At 38.4% G+C, this 13946-nt stretch overlaps 1 pseudogene; it reads left to right on the top strand.

Annotated features, from left to right (window-relative positions):
- The first annotated feature begins 302 nt into the window (after nucleotides 1-302).
- LOC133680906 (pleiotropic drug resistance protein 1-like) lies at nucleotides 303-7361 on the top strand (annotated as a pseudogene).
- Nucleotides 7362-13946: the final 6585 nt, after the last annotated feature.

The raw sequence follows: 13946 nt of genomic DNA, 5'->3' as shown, positions 1-13946 counted from the left end.
CTGTTTTTTCCCCCTCGTTTTCTCCTCTTGATAGAAAGGCGAACAAGTTTGAGTGCTCACATGAAGAGCCACCAGTAGTGTACTTATGTATTACTATAATATATATCCTCACATTTCGAACTCATTTTTCATGCACGCTCCAATTCCCTTTTGTTTCCCTTATCAAGTAAACAAAATCTGGGTTTGATTCATTTTAGCTGTCTGTTAAGATTTCTTTGATTCAAGTTCCATAACCAAGAAAGAGGAAACAAATTCTGGGGTTTGTTTTGTTTTTGTTGTTTAAGTGTACTGATCCATCATCAATGGAGAGTGCTGATATTTATAAAGCTAATATCAGGTTCTTCGGTATGGAGAAACACTACGGTGGAAGCATTTTCTATATCTTCAAGAGAAGAAGATGATGAAGAGGCTATAAAATGGGCAGCACTTGAGAAACTACCCACTTATGATCGTTTAAGGAAAGGTATATTGATGAGTGCATCAAGAGGTGTAATTAGTGAGGTAGATATTGAAAACCTTGGAGTCCAAGAGAGAAAACAGCTGCTGGAAAGGCTGGTCAAAGCTGCAGACGAGGATAATGAGAAGTTCTTGTGGAAACTCAATAGTCGTATTGAAAGGTAAAATATTCTCCGTGTTTCTCCTTTGGTATGTGCATTTACTTTGTTTAGTTTGCAGAGAAAATGTTAGAAAGGAATCAAGCTCTTAGATGGAAACCTGTACTTTTATGACATAACTTGGCAAGGGATTGATCTAAAAAGAAAAGATGGATTTTGTTCTCCCTCCTTTTGCTTGGAATACAGAGGAACTCTGTTTTGTCTGTTGAAGCTCTTGATTTTTCTGTAATTTTTGGTGTTTCAGGGTTGGAATTCAGTTTCCAACAATTGAGGTTCGGTACGAGCATCTAAATATTGGAGCTGAAGCTTATGTAGGACGTAGTGCTTTGCCTTCATTTGCTAAGTTCATATTTAATATAATAGAGGTAACGACATTAGCAAACATTCAACATCAGTTATTGCTAATGAAACATGATACTTCTTTTTTATTTGGTCATGCTTTTCTTGTCAACTAATCACCTTTCTATCAATTTTGAAGGGTTCATTGATTTCTCTTCATATGCTTCCAAATAGAAAGAAACCATTCACCATCCTAAAGGATGTTGGCGGAATCGTCAAACCATCAAGGTAAGATGATCATGATCTAAAATCTGTTTGCTTACAAATTCCTTCAATTATTAGTAGCCGATTCTTAATTCTTGTGTTATTGATGTACATGTTATAGATTGACTTTGCTTTTGGGTCCTCCAAGTTCTGGGAAGACCACACTGTTGTTGGCATTGGCTGGAAAACTCGATCCTAGTCTGAAGGTTGTGATATATTCTTGTAAATTTGTATAATCCATGAGGATTAGGTTTTAATTTTCTGTTTTAATTTGAAAAGATGAATTCTCTCGTGTAGCTTTCTGGTCGTGTGACTTACAATGGTCATGAGATGAATGAGTTTGTACCACAAAGAACAGCAGCCTATATCAGTCAACATGATCTCCACATAGGAGAAATGACCGTAAGGGAAACTTTGGCGTTCTCTGCCAGGTGCCAAGGGGCTGGATACTTGCATGGTTAGAATAATGGACTAAACTCTCTTTGCATTTTCATCAGAATCATAAGTTACTCTGGTGATCTATAACTCGAGAAAATCTTGGCATTTGACAGACATGTTGGCGGAGTTGTCCAGAAGAGAGAAAGAAGCCAACATTAAGCCTGATCCTGATGTTGATGTCTTCATGAAGGTGAGGAAAGGTATTATTATTTTCTGTATAATTGTTTGAAAAATGACAAGGAAAGGACACAGAAACATTTTTATAAAACAACATCGTTATTCAGTCCATTAATGTTCTTATCATTTGATATTTAAACTGTATTTAATGGCCCTTCTTTTTACTTCACCAATTTATTAAATCTCTTGATTTTTTACTAGAATTGTTAAAAGAAGTTAAAATTTCAGCTGTTTCTGATATTGCAGGCAGCAGCAACACAAGCTGAAGAGGCCAATATCATCACCGACTATGTCTTAAAGGTAGTATCAGTGTGCAGTACTCTAGCATCATTAAAATCTTCAGAAACCATGAAAATGATATCCCTTCAATTTTTTGTGCCTTCTCTAAAAATTACAGATATTAGGATTGGAAGTCTGCGCAGACACCATGGTAGGGGATGAAATGATAAGGGGTATCTCTGGAGGGCAAAGGAAGCGTGTTACAACTGGTAACATTCTCCATTAGTCCAATCCTAGTATCAGGGACCAATTACTTTTTTTTTTTGTCGTTCTACTAATCTACAGTAATGGATCATAGGTGAAATGCTGGTCGGGCCATCAAGGGCATTGTTTATGGATGAGATTTCTACTGGCTTGGACAGCTCAACAACTTACCAAATTGTGAACTCATTAAGGCAAACCGTTCACATTCTCAATTGCACCGCTGTCATCTCACTTCTCCAGCCAGCACCGGAGACTTATGATCTCTTTGATGACATTATTCTTCTGTCAGATGGCCATATTGTGTACCAGGGGCCTCGTGATGATGTGCATGAATTTTTTGAACATATGGGCTTCAAGTGCCCTGAAAGAAAGGGCGTGGCTGACTTTTTGCAAGAAGTAAGCAAAAAGAAGGCAGTTGTGTTTGCGCCTTTGTTACAATATGATCTTCTATTGGCTATAAGAAGAGCCTTGTGTGTTATCATAATGAATGAATTCATTGCAGGTGACATCAAGGAAAGATCAAGAGCAGTACTGGGCACGTAAAGATCAGCCTTACAGGTTTGTCACCGTCAACGAATTTGCTGAGGCATTTCAATCATTCAGCGTGGGACGAAGGATCATAGAGGAGCTTTCAATCCCATTTGACAAGACCAAGAACCATCCAGCGGCATTGGTAAACAAAAAGTATGGAGCTGGAAAGATGGATCTGCTTAAAGCTAACTTCTCAAGAGAATACTTGCTCATGAAGAGGAACTCATTTGTCTACATCTTCAGGATATCCCAAGTAATTATCGACAGTCATTACAATATCTAAGTTTCTTTCACTTTCGAATTTTGCGTACAGCGTGACACCTTTTCTCTTCATATCAGCTTACAATATTGGCAATCATTTCAATGACACTCTTCTTCCGGACCAATATGCCTCGAGATACAGTCACGGATGGTGGAATTTATACTGGTGCTTTGTTCTTCACTGTGGCCGCGATCATGTTTAATGGTACGGCAGAGCAATCTACGACCATCGCCAAGCTTCCTGTTTTTTACAAGCATAGGGAACTCCTATTCTTTCCTCCATTAGCATATTCAATTCCTTCATGGATCCTGAAAATTCCCATTTCATTTGTTGAAGTTGCTACTTGGGTGTTCATAACCTATTATGTAATCGGATTTGATCCAAACATTGCGAGGTAAATAAGAATTCTTAATTTTCTGTAAACTTGTACCAGAATCCATTCTGATCCAGCTGTTATAACAAGGTTGTGTTTCTTTCTTTCATTTTTTGCAGGCTTTTTAAGCTGTACCTGGTGCTTGTGCTAATTAACCAGATGGCATCTGCACTATTTCGATTTATTGCCGCAGCTGGAAGGAACATGATTGTTGCCAACACCTTCGGGTCATTTGTGCTCCTTGCAATTTTTGCATTGGGTGGCTTCGTCTTGTCAAGAGGTATGATGAGTGTACTATTGTACCTGGAGGAATTCATCTTCTATGTTTTTTGTTTAATGGAACAGAGCAAATAAAGAAATGGTGGATATGGGGTTACTGGATTTCACCATTGATGTACGGGCAGAACGCAATAGTGGTGAATGAGTTCCTTGGAAATAGTTGGAGTCATGTATGGTTTCTTTAACTCACCGTCTGTATATTTGTGCCTTCGGCTCTCAATAATCAACTGGTATCTGAAGTTATTTTTCGAATCACAGATTCCTGCAGGCTCCACAGAACCACTAGGAATCCAAGTTTTGAAGAGTCGAGGGTTCTTTACAGAAGCATATTGGTATTGGATAGGAATAGGGGCGACAGTAGGATTCATACTACTATTCAATCTTTGCTTCGTATTGGCTCTCACTTTCCTCAATGGTAAGTGTCGTTAACTTCTCAAATTCACACCTCTTGAAAGTTGGATCTTATTTTAATTTGCTGCAAATCATGTTGGCAGCATTTGATAAGCCTCAGGCTGTTATATCTGAAGAGCCCGAAAGTGATGAATCTGCCCGCAACACCGAACGAGCTATTCAGTTATCGAACCATGCAAGTAGTCACAGAACTAACACAGGTAAAAGAACTCCATTAATTAAGTGTGTTTGTCCTCCATTTTTTAAGCTATTGGTTACTAATTACCAATATAATTTCAATTTCTCAACAGAGGGTGGAGTTGGAATTAGCAGAAGTAGTTCAGAGGCTATTGGAGAGTTCAGCAGTAACAGGAAGAAAGGAATGGTTCTTCCATTTGAACCGCATTCCATCACATTCGATGACGTTATTTACTCCGTTGACATGCCACAGGTATCAAAGTTTTGTAAAGTACGATTATATCTCACTTTGATGCGATATGATTCACAGAACATGACAAAACTGATCATATTGGTATTGAAATTTTCAGGAAATGAAAGTTCAAGGTGTTGAGAAAGATAGATTGGTGCTTTTGAAAGGTGTGAGTGGTGCTTTCAGGCCCGGTGTCCTTACAGCTTTGATGGGTGTTAGTGGTGCTGGAAAAACAACTTTGATGGATGTTTTAGCTGGTAGGAAAACTGGTGGATATATTGAGGGAGACATCAAGATTTCAGGGTACCCAAAGAAGCAAGAAACTTTTGCTAGAATTGCTGGATACTGTGAGCAAACTGATATTCACTCTCCACAAGTTACCGTCTATGAATCCTTACTCTACTCAGCTTGGCTTCGTCTACCCCCTGAAGTTGACTCTGAAAGCAGAAAGGTAGGCGCTCTCTGCCTTAAACATGTTTTAGGCATCTGGGAATCGTTGTGCATGTCGGGGTTCTGTGAACTTTTCTTTATATCTTTCTTGTTTCCTTTTTGGCTTGCTTGTCATCTGATCAAGTTCAATCACTTAATCAGCATTCCCTAGTTGAACAGGCATTTCCATTTTATATTTTATCCTGTGATCAAGATCACTGAACCTTTTCTATATAGCTAAGAAGGGTACTGGTGAAGTTGATATTTGTAGTGATGGTGCTTGAAAGCTTCAATTCAATTCAATTCAGCCAGACACGACCAATTAACCTATGCTTTGCCAAAATTGCTTCCAGATGTTCATTGAGGAAGTCATGGATCTTGTGGAGTTGAATCCATTGCGCCATGCATTAGTGGGGTTGCCTGGTGTGAATGGTTTGTCCACTGAGCAGCGCAAGCGGCTAACCATTGCAGTTGAGCTAGTTGCAAACCCTTCTATCATATTCATGGATGAGCCAACTTCAGGGCTAGATGCTAGAGCCGCTGCCATTGTGATGAGAACAGTTAGGAACACTGTGGACACAGGAAGAACAGTTGTATGCACCATCCATCAGCCTAGTATTGACATATTTGAAGCTTTTGATGAGGTAAGAAATGTTAGCAAATTATCTCTATCAGAACTTCGCCATGATTTTATCACCATAACAGTCTGCATTATTTAAAATGGCATGTAGCTATTCCTGATGAAACGAGGAGGACAAGAGATATATGTGGGGCCTCTGGGTCGCCATTCTACCCATCTAATAAAATATTTTGAGGTATGTTTGACGTGATTAATTATCAAATAACACAAACAGTTGTATGTTCAGACCTATACTCAGACTAACCATCGACTAAGTCATATACCTTTCTATTTGTGAAGGCAATTGAAGGAGTCGGTAAAATTAGAGATGGTTATAATCCAGCAACTTGGATGCTGGAAATTTCTAGTTCAGCACAAGAAATGGCTTTGGAGGTTGATTTTTCTAACATTTACAAGAATTCAGATCTGTTCAGGTCAGATAAAGTACTTGGCTAAGTGGTACAAACTGAAAAATATGCTAATTAAGAATTTGGTGAAGAATTTGTCTAAAATTTGTGGATGGTGTGTGACATAATTCAGGAGAACCAAAGCACTCATTGCGGAATTAAGCACACCTGCTCCTCGCTCCACAGACCTTTGTTTCCCTACGAAGTACCCAACATCATTTTTCACACAATGTATGGCTTGCTTATGGAAGCAACATTGGTCATATTGGAGGAATCCACCATACACTGCCGTGAGATTTCTTTTCACAACCTTTATAGCCTTGATGTTTGGGACAATGTTCTGGGACCTTGGATCCAAATTGTAAGCCACATCGGGGTTCTTTGAAACAATTTAAAAGTTCAGACTTTGGTGGTTTGCCTCAACGTGCTGATCTAATTTCTCTCACAAACTGTAGGAATTGTACCCAAGATCTTTTGAATGCAATGGGTTCGATGTATGCAGCTGTTTTCTTCATTGGTGTCCAAAACGCATCATCCGTCCAGCCAGTGGTGGCTGTTGAAAGAACTGTCTTCTACAGGGAAAGAGCTGCTGGAATGTATTCAGCTTTGCCCTATGCCTTTGCACAGGTAACACAATTCATCAGGCGTTACAGAGACTTCACTTGGCGTCAAGTAGAATGTTATGCATGTTTTCTTTACCAAACTTCCATCTTGTGTTGCAGGTCCTGATCGAGCTTCCATATGTTTTTGTTCAAGCTTCAGCCTATGGCTTTATAGTTTATGCGATGATTGGATTTGAATGGACAGTTGCGAAGTTCTTCTGGTACCTATTCTTTATGTACTTCACATTATTATACTTCACCTTCTACGGAATGATGGCTGTTGCAATAACTCCAAACCACCACATCGCTGCCATAGTTTCCTCTGCATTTTACGGAATATGGAACCTATTCTCAGGTTTTATAGTTCCTCGGCCCGTAAGTGTTCGCTATCTTATCATTTCAAATTCAAAATCTCCGTAGTGTCGGGTTTCCTTGTGGAATAATTTTGTGATTCATTTTTGTGCTTCGGTCTGTAACAGAGCATACCTATATGGTGGAGATGGTACTATTGGGCTTGTCCAGTATCATGGTCCTTGTATGGATTGCTTGTATCCCAGTTTGGAGATATACAGAAAGACCTCACCGAAACTCAAACAGTGAAACAATTTGTGAAGGACTATTTCGGATTCGACCATGATTTTCTCGGAGTAGTTGCAGCCGCGGTTCTTGGCTGGACAGTCCTCTTTGCTTTCCTATTTGCCGCCGCTATCAAGGCCTTCAACTTCCAAAGGCGATAGAAATTTTCTTTATACACATATATAATAAGCTTCACTTTTTTTTTTCTTTTTTGATTGTGAATCTAAAATAACTTGCTACTTTAACACCTCATTCTCTCATTAATATCCATAACATGTACACACACACAAAAAATGTCGTTGATGTCATTCATTTAATAAAAATCAAAAGCAATGACCACCACTAAAATAAAAAATAATCTTTAAAATCTTAACTCAACTGGTCAGGTTTTAGGTTACTCTTTAGAGGTTACCAGTTCGAGTCCCACAAACCTCAGGATCACTAGAGGCTTACATGGTCATTAATTTCAGAGTCCATGAGATTAGTCGAGGTGCGCGTAAATTATCTCAGATACCCACGTTAATAAAAAAATCTTTAACATTTTAAAATAAAAATAAACAAGACATATGTCTGATTAAAAAAAAATTATCTTTTTAAATAGTGTAGGTCAACTTAGAGGCCCCTTGACCAAACTTGTTTCTTATATGCCCAAAACCAGGCTTCACCGAAAAATTTATAGATGTCGTCATTTTAATTTTCTTATAAATATTAATATGATGATATTTTGGATGGACTCGGGTCCTAAGATATGGCTAAGTTAACTATGTCAATTAGGTCAAACTCAGTTTTTATTTTAAATTAGAACAATATCAATCCAACCTTTTCTTTATAAAAAAAAAATGAGCGACAATGTTTTGTATAGACTTAGGTTCAACTAGATTAATTCATTTAATCCATAACTTAGGTCATATTCTTTATAGATTTAATAACCTTGTCTTTAGAAATCTACTTTTTGTTTAATTGAATGGTCATCAATTAAGAAAAGAAATGTCTTAATTAAAACTTAAATAAAAAATTAACACAAACAGAAAATACACTAAAAAGGAGGGCACCAATTGGTGCAGCTAAGTCAACAAAATAGACACTGATTAATATGATTATCACAAAAAAAATATTTTTGTTCATTCAATGTTAGTAATAAGTAAAATATGAAGCTAGCTGGCACCAATTGGTGCGGCTAAATCAACAAAATGGGCACCAATTCGGTGCCACTTGCCTTGCTCTTGTCTTTTACAAGACAAAGGCAAGGATGCTTGCCTATAAATAGGGAGTGCATCCTTGCCATATTGATCACACCAAAAAGAGAGAAACAAGAGAGCAAGAAGAGAGAGTGAAGGAGAGTAATCCCACAAAGTTGTGAGGTATTTATGAGATAGTAAGTGAGGTGTTTTCTCCTAGTAATAGAGAGATTTCAGTTGTTCTCCTATTAGTAGAGAGAGGTTGTAATTCCCACATTACTTAGTAAAATCCTTCTATACTTGCTTGTGGACGTAGCCAACTTGGGTGAACCACGTAAATTCTTGTGTGTCTAATTTCTCATTTTATCATATTCTTTGCCTTTTATCTTGTTGGGTTTGTATGCCAGTATCTTAACAGTGGTATCAGAGCCTTCTGGTTGGTGTTGTTAATACACAAAAGTTATTCGTGTATACGGTTACTATTCACGTCTACGACACTATTCACCTATACAGTACTATTCATCCATACGGTACTATTCACATATGTTACTGTTGGCATATATAGAAAGTCAGTGTGGTGATTAAATACAGTCTAGAAAGTTCTGTCTAAGGAGATTGGGTTTTAAGTGGGACCGTTTGTGACCCCTCCAATCTTTCCTGGGAACTTACTTAGTGAAGTATTATTCACACGATACTATTTCTATATACGTTACAGATCTGTGAAACGATAATAGCTGAATAGATCACGGTGAATAAAATGGCAGTAAAGTATGAGATTGAAAGGTTCAATGGGAGCAATTTCTCACTCTAGAAAATGAGAATCAAGGCAATCTTAAGGAAAGACAATTGTTTAGCAGCAATTGGGGATCGGCCCACGGAGATCACTGATAATGCAAAATGGAATGAGATGGATGGCAATGCTATTGCTAACATACACTTAGCATTAGCCGATGAAGTATTATCAAGTGTGGCGGAGAAGAAAACAACTAAGGAGATATGGGAGACTTTAACAAAGCTATATGAGTCCAAGACTTTGCACAATAAGATTTTCTTAAAACGGAGACTCTATACCCTTCGAATGGCAGAAACCACGGCGTTGACTGACCACATCAACACAATAAGAACTCTATTTTCACAACTCACTACGTTGGGTCAACAAATAGAGGAAAGTGAACGTGCAGAGCTTCTACTTCAAAGTCTTCCAAATTCGTATGATCAGCTCATTATCAACTTGACCAATAATATCCTCACAGACTATTTAGTCTTTGATGATGTTGCAGCCGTCATCTTGGAAGAAAAAAATAGGCGTAAAAATAAAGGAGACAGAAATAGTTCAAACCAAGCAGAGGCATTATTGGTGTCAAGAGGGAGACCAACGGAGCGTGACTCTAGTGGGAGTCAAAGGCAAAGGAGGTCCAAATCAAGAAGTAAGAAGATTATGAAATGCTACAACTGTGGCAGAAAAGGGCACTTCAAAAAGGATTGTTGGTTTAAAAAGGGTATAGAGAATACTGCAGAGTCATCAAAACCTCAAGGATGTGTTGCAAGCACCTTAGAAGACGGAGAGGTTTTATATAGTGAAGCAACGACAGTCTCTACAGATAGAGAAGAGCTCACTGAGGTCTGGCTAATAGATTCAAGAGCAACATGGCATATGACTCCTAATTGAGATTGGTTCCATACATATGAACCCATCTCTGAAGGTTCAGTGTTCATGGGTGATAATCATGCTTTAGAGATTGCTAGCATTGACACCATCAAATTGAAGATGTATGGTGGCCTAATTTGTACTATTTCAGGAGTGCGACATGTGAAAGACTTGAAGAAGAATCTTTTATCTGTAGGACAATTTGATAGTCTTGGCTGTAAGATCCGAACAGACAATGTAATTATGAAAATTGTCAAAGGAGCGTTGGTGGTCTTAAAGGCAAGAAAGATAGTTGCAAACATGTTTGTATTAATGGGAGAAACACATCATGGGGCAAAAACATCAATCGCATCAGCCAGTCTTGCAGAAGAGAAGACGATGATGTGGCATCAAAAACTAGGCCACATGTCAGAGAAAGGTTTAAAGGTTCTCTCTGATAAGAAGTTACTCCCTAGGCTTACAAAGGTTACTTTACCTTTTTGTGAGCACTGTGTTACAAGTAAACAGCACAGGTTGAAGTTTTGCACATCAACAACTAAGAGCAAATGCATCTTAGACTTGATTCACTCTGATGTTTGGCAAGCACCGGTTGTATCCTTGGGAGGAGCAAGATACTTTGTATCATTCATAGATGACTTCTCCAAGAGATGTTGGGTGTATCCAATTAGAAGGAAAGTAGATGTGCTTGCAGTCTTTAAAACTTTCAAAGCGCAGGTGGAACTTGAATCTGAAAAGAAGATCAAGTGTTTGAGGACTGACAATGGAGGAGAATATACCAGTGATGAATTTGATAACTTTTGTCAACATGAAGCTATCAAAAGGCAGTTCACAACGGCATACACTTCACAGCAAAATGGAGTGGTAGAGCGAATGAACAGAACTCTACTAGAAAGAACAAGAGCAATGTTGAAGGCTGCAGGTCTAGGAAAGTCATTATGGGCAGAAGCAGTCAATACCGCCTGTTATGTGATAAATCGATCTCCATCAACTGCAATTGCGCTGAAGACACCGATGGAGATGTGGACTGGAAAACTAGCTGATTATTCTCGATTGCATATATTTAGAAGTCTCGTGTACGTGATGTACAATACATAAGAAGTTAGTAAGCTGGATTTAAAATCCAGAAAATGTGTATTCTTGGGATATGCTGATGGAGTGAAGGGATATCGATTGTGGGATCCCACTGCCCACAAGGTAGTCATCAGCAGAGATGTTATATTTACAGAAGATAAAATGCAAATGGAAGAAAATAATAGCATTTTAAAGGAGACTACAGAAGTCCCGATGGAAAATACTTAGAATCGTACTTCTTCTAAAGCTGCACCAGAGCATGAAGAATAAGAACAAATAGAGTCTGAAACTCCTGAAGTTCAACGGTCAACTCATGAAAGAAGACCACCGGCTTGGCACTCAGAATATGTTATTGAGAGCAACATTGCATACTGTCTTCTAACAGAGGATGGAGAGCCATCAACTTTCCATGAGGCTATCAAAAGCACAGATGTATCTATGTGGATGACAGTAATGCAAGAGGAGATTGAAGCTCTGTATAAGAATAACACTTGGGATCTTGTTCCGCTACCACAAGGAAGAAAGGCCATTGGTAACAAATGGGTTTACAAGATAAAGCGTGATGACAATGATCAAGTGGAGCGGTATCGTGCAAGATTGGTGGTGAAATGATATGCTCAGAAAGAAGAAATAGACTTCAATGAGATATTTTCTCCGATGGTATGACTTACTACAATCAGAGTAGTCTTGGCAATGTGTGCTATATTTGATCTTCACTTAGAGCAGTTAGATGTGAAAACTGCATTTCTTCATGGAGAACTTGAAGAAGAAATTTATATGCTCCAACCAGAGGGTTTTGCTGAAACAGGCAAGGAGAACTTGGTTTGCAGGTTAAACAAATCTCTATACGGTCTCAAACAGGCGCCGAGGTGTTGGTACAAGAGATTTGATTCCTTCATAATTAGCCTTGGGTACAACAGACTCAGTTCAGACCATTGTACGTATTACAAGAGGTTTGAAGAGAATGATGTTTTCATCATTCTGTTGTTGTACGTGGATGACATGTTGGTAATAGGCCCCAACAAAGATCGAGTCCAAGAATTGAAGGCACAGTTGGCTAGGGAGTTTGATATGAAGGACTTGGGACCAGCTAACAAGATTCTAGGGATGCAAATTCACCGAGACAGAAGTAAGAGGAAGATTTGGCTTTCTTAGAAGAATTATTTGAAAAAGATCTTGCGACGCTTCAACATGTAAGATTGTAAGCCAATTTCCACCCCACTTCCAGTTAACTTCAAATTATCCTCAAGTATGTCTCCTAGCAATGAAGCAGAGAGGATGGAGATGTCTCGAGTACCGTATGCATCAGCAGTGGGAAGTTTAATGTTTTCCATGATATGTACAAGACCAGACATTGCACAAGCAGTGGGAGCAGCTAGTCGATACATGGAAAATCCTGGTAGAGAGCATTGGAATACTATTAATTGGATCTTGAGATACATCAAGGGTACCTCAGATGCCGCATTATGTTATGGAGGATCAGAATTTACTGTTAGAGGTTATGTTGATTCAGATTTTATTGGCGACCTTGAGAAAAGAAAATCCACTACAGGCTATGTGTTCATAATTGCAGGAGGAGCTGTGATCTGGGTCTCTAAACTTCAGAATGTTGTAGCGTTATCCACAACAGAAGATGAGTACATGACAGTTACACAAGCTTGTAAAGAAGCAATATGGATGAAGAAACTTATGGAAGAGCTCGGGCACAAATAAGAGAAGATTCCTTTGTATTATGATAGTCAGAATGCCTTGCATATTGCAAGGAATCCCGCGTTTCATTCAAGAACAAAACACATAAATGTTTAGTATCACTTTGTTCGCGAAGTGGTGGAAGATGGAAGTGTAGATTTTCAGAAGGTTAACACAAAGGAAAACCCAGCAGATGCTTTGAACAAACCAGTCAACACTGACAAGTATATATGGTGCAGATTCTCTTATGGCTTAGCAGAAATGTAAGCAGCATAAAGATGACAAGTATAGAAAGGATAGAAGAATCACAAATGATCAAGTGTGAAGACTTGATTAAATCATCAAAGTCTTCAAGTGGGAGAATGTGAAGCTAGCTGGCACCAATTGGTGCGGCTAAGTCAACAAAATGGGCACTAATTCGGTGCCACTTGCAGCACCAATTGGTGCCACTTGCCTTGCTCTTGTCTTTTACAAGACAAAGGCAAGGATGTTTGCCTATAAATAGGCAGTGCATCCTTGCCATATTGATCACACCAAAAAGAGAGAAACAATAGAGCAAGAAGAGAGAGTGAAGGAGAGTAATCCCACAAAGTTGTGAGGTATTTGTGAAATAGTAAGTGAGGTGTTTTATCCTAGTAATAGAGAGATTTCAGTTGTTCTCCTATTAATAGAGCGAAATTGTAATTCCCACATTACTTAGTAAAATCCTTCTATACTTGCTCGTGGACGTAGCTAAATTGGGTAAACCACATAAATTCTTGTGTGTCTAATTTCTCATTTTATCCTATTCTTTGCCTTTTATCTTGTTGGGTTTGCATGTCAGTATCCTAACATAAAAGATTATATTTTCATAGACTCGTTTGTTTGTATAAAATTTACAATGTTTACTATATATATAAAAAGATATAGCAGCAGTAAAGCTCCTAATATATACTGTGATGATGAGTTAAGAGTGTAGGTAACGGTGGAGTAATGGGATGATGTGATGATAAAGGTGGTGGTGTAGATTATGGTGACGAGGTTGTCATCATCCAATTTTGGATGATTCCCCAAAATTCACTTTTCTTTCAAAATAAAATAAAATAAAATAAAGGCTGACGATGTGGAGAAAGCTGATCAAGAAAGACTGCAAAAATAGGCAAAAATCAATATGCAATTTTCGGAGGAATTTCAAGGCCTAATTGTACCCTATTATGCCCAAAAATAA

The sequence above is a fragment of the Populus nigra genome, chromosome 1, assembly GCF_951802175.1.
Source record: "Populus nigra chromosome 1, ddPopNigr1.1, whole genome shotgun sequence".
Taxonomy (NCBI): domain Eukaryota; kingdom Viridiplantae; phylum Streptophyta; class Magnoliopsida; order Malpighiales; family Salicaceae; genus Populus; species Populus nigra.
Note: the sequence above shows the minus strand (reverse complement) of the source record. Positions and strands in the feature narration are given on the sequence as shown.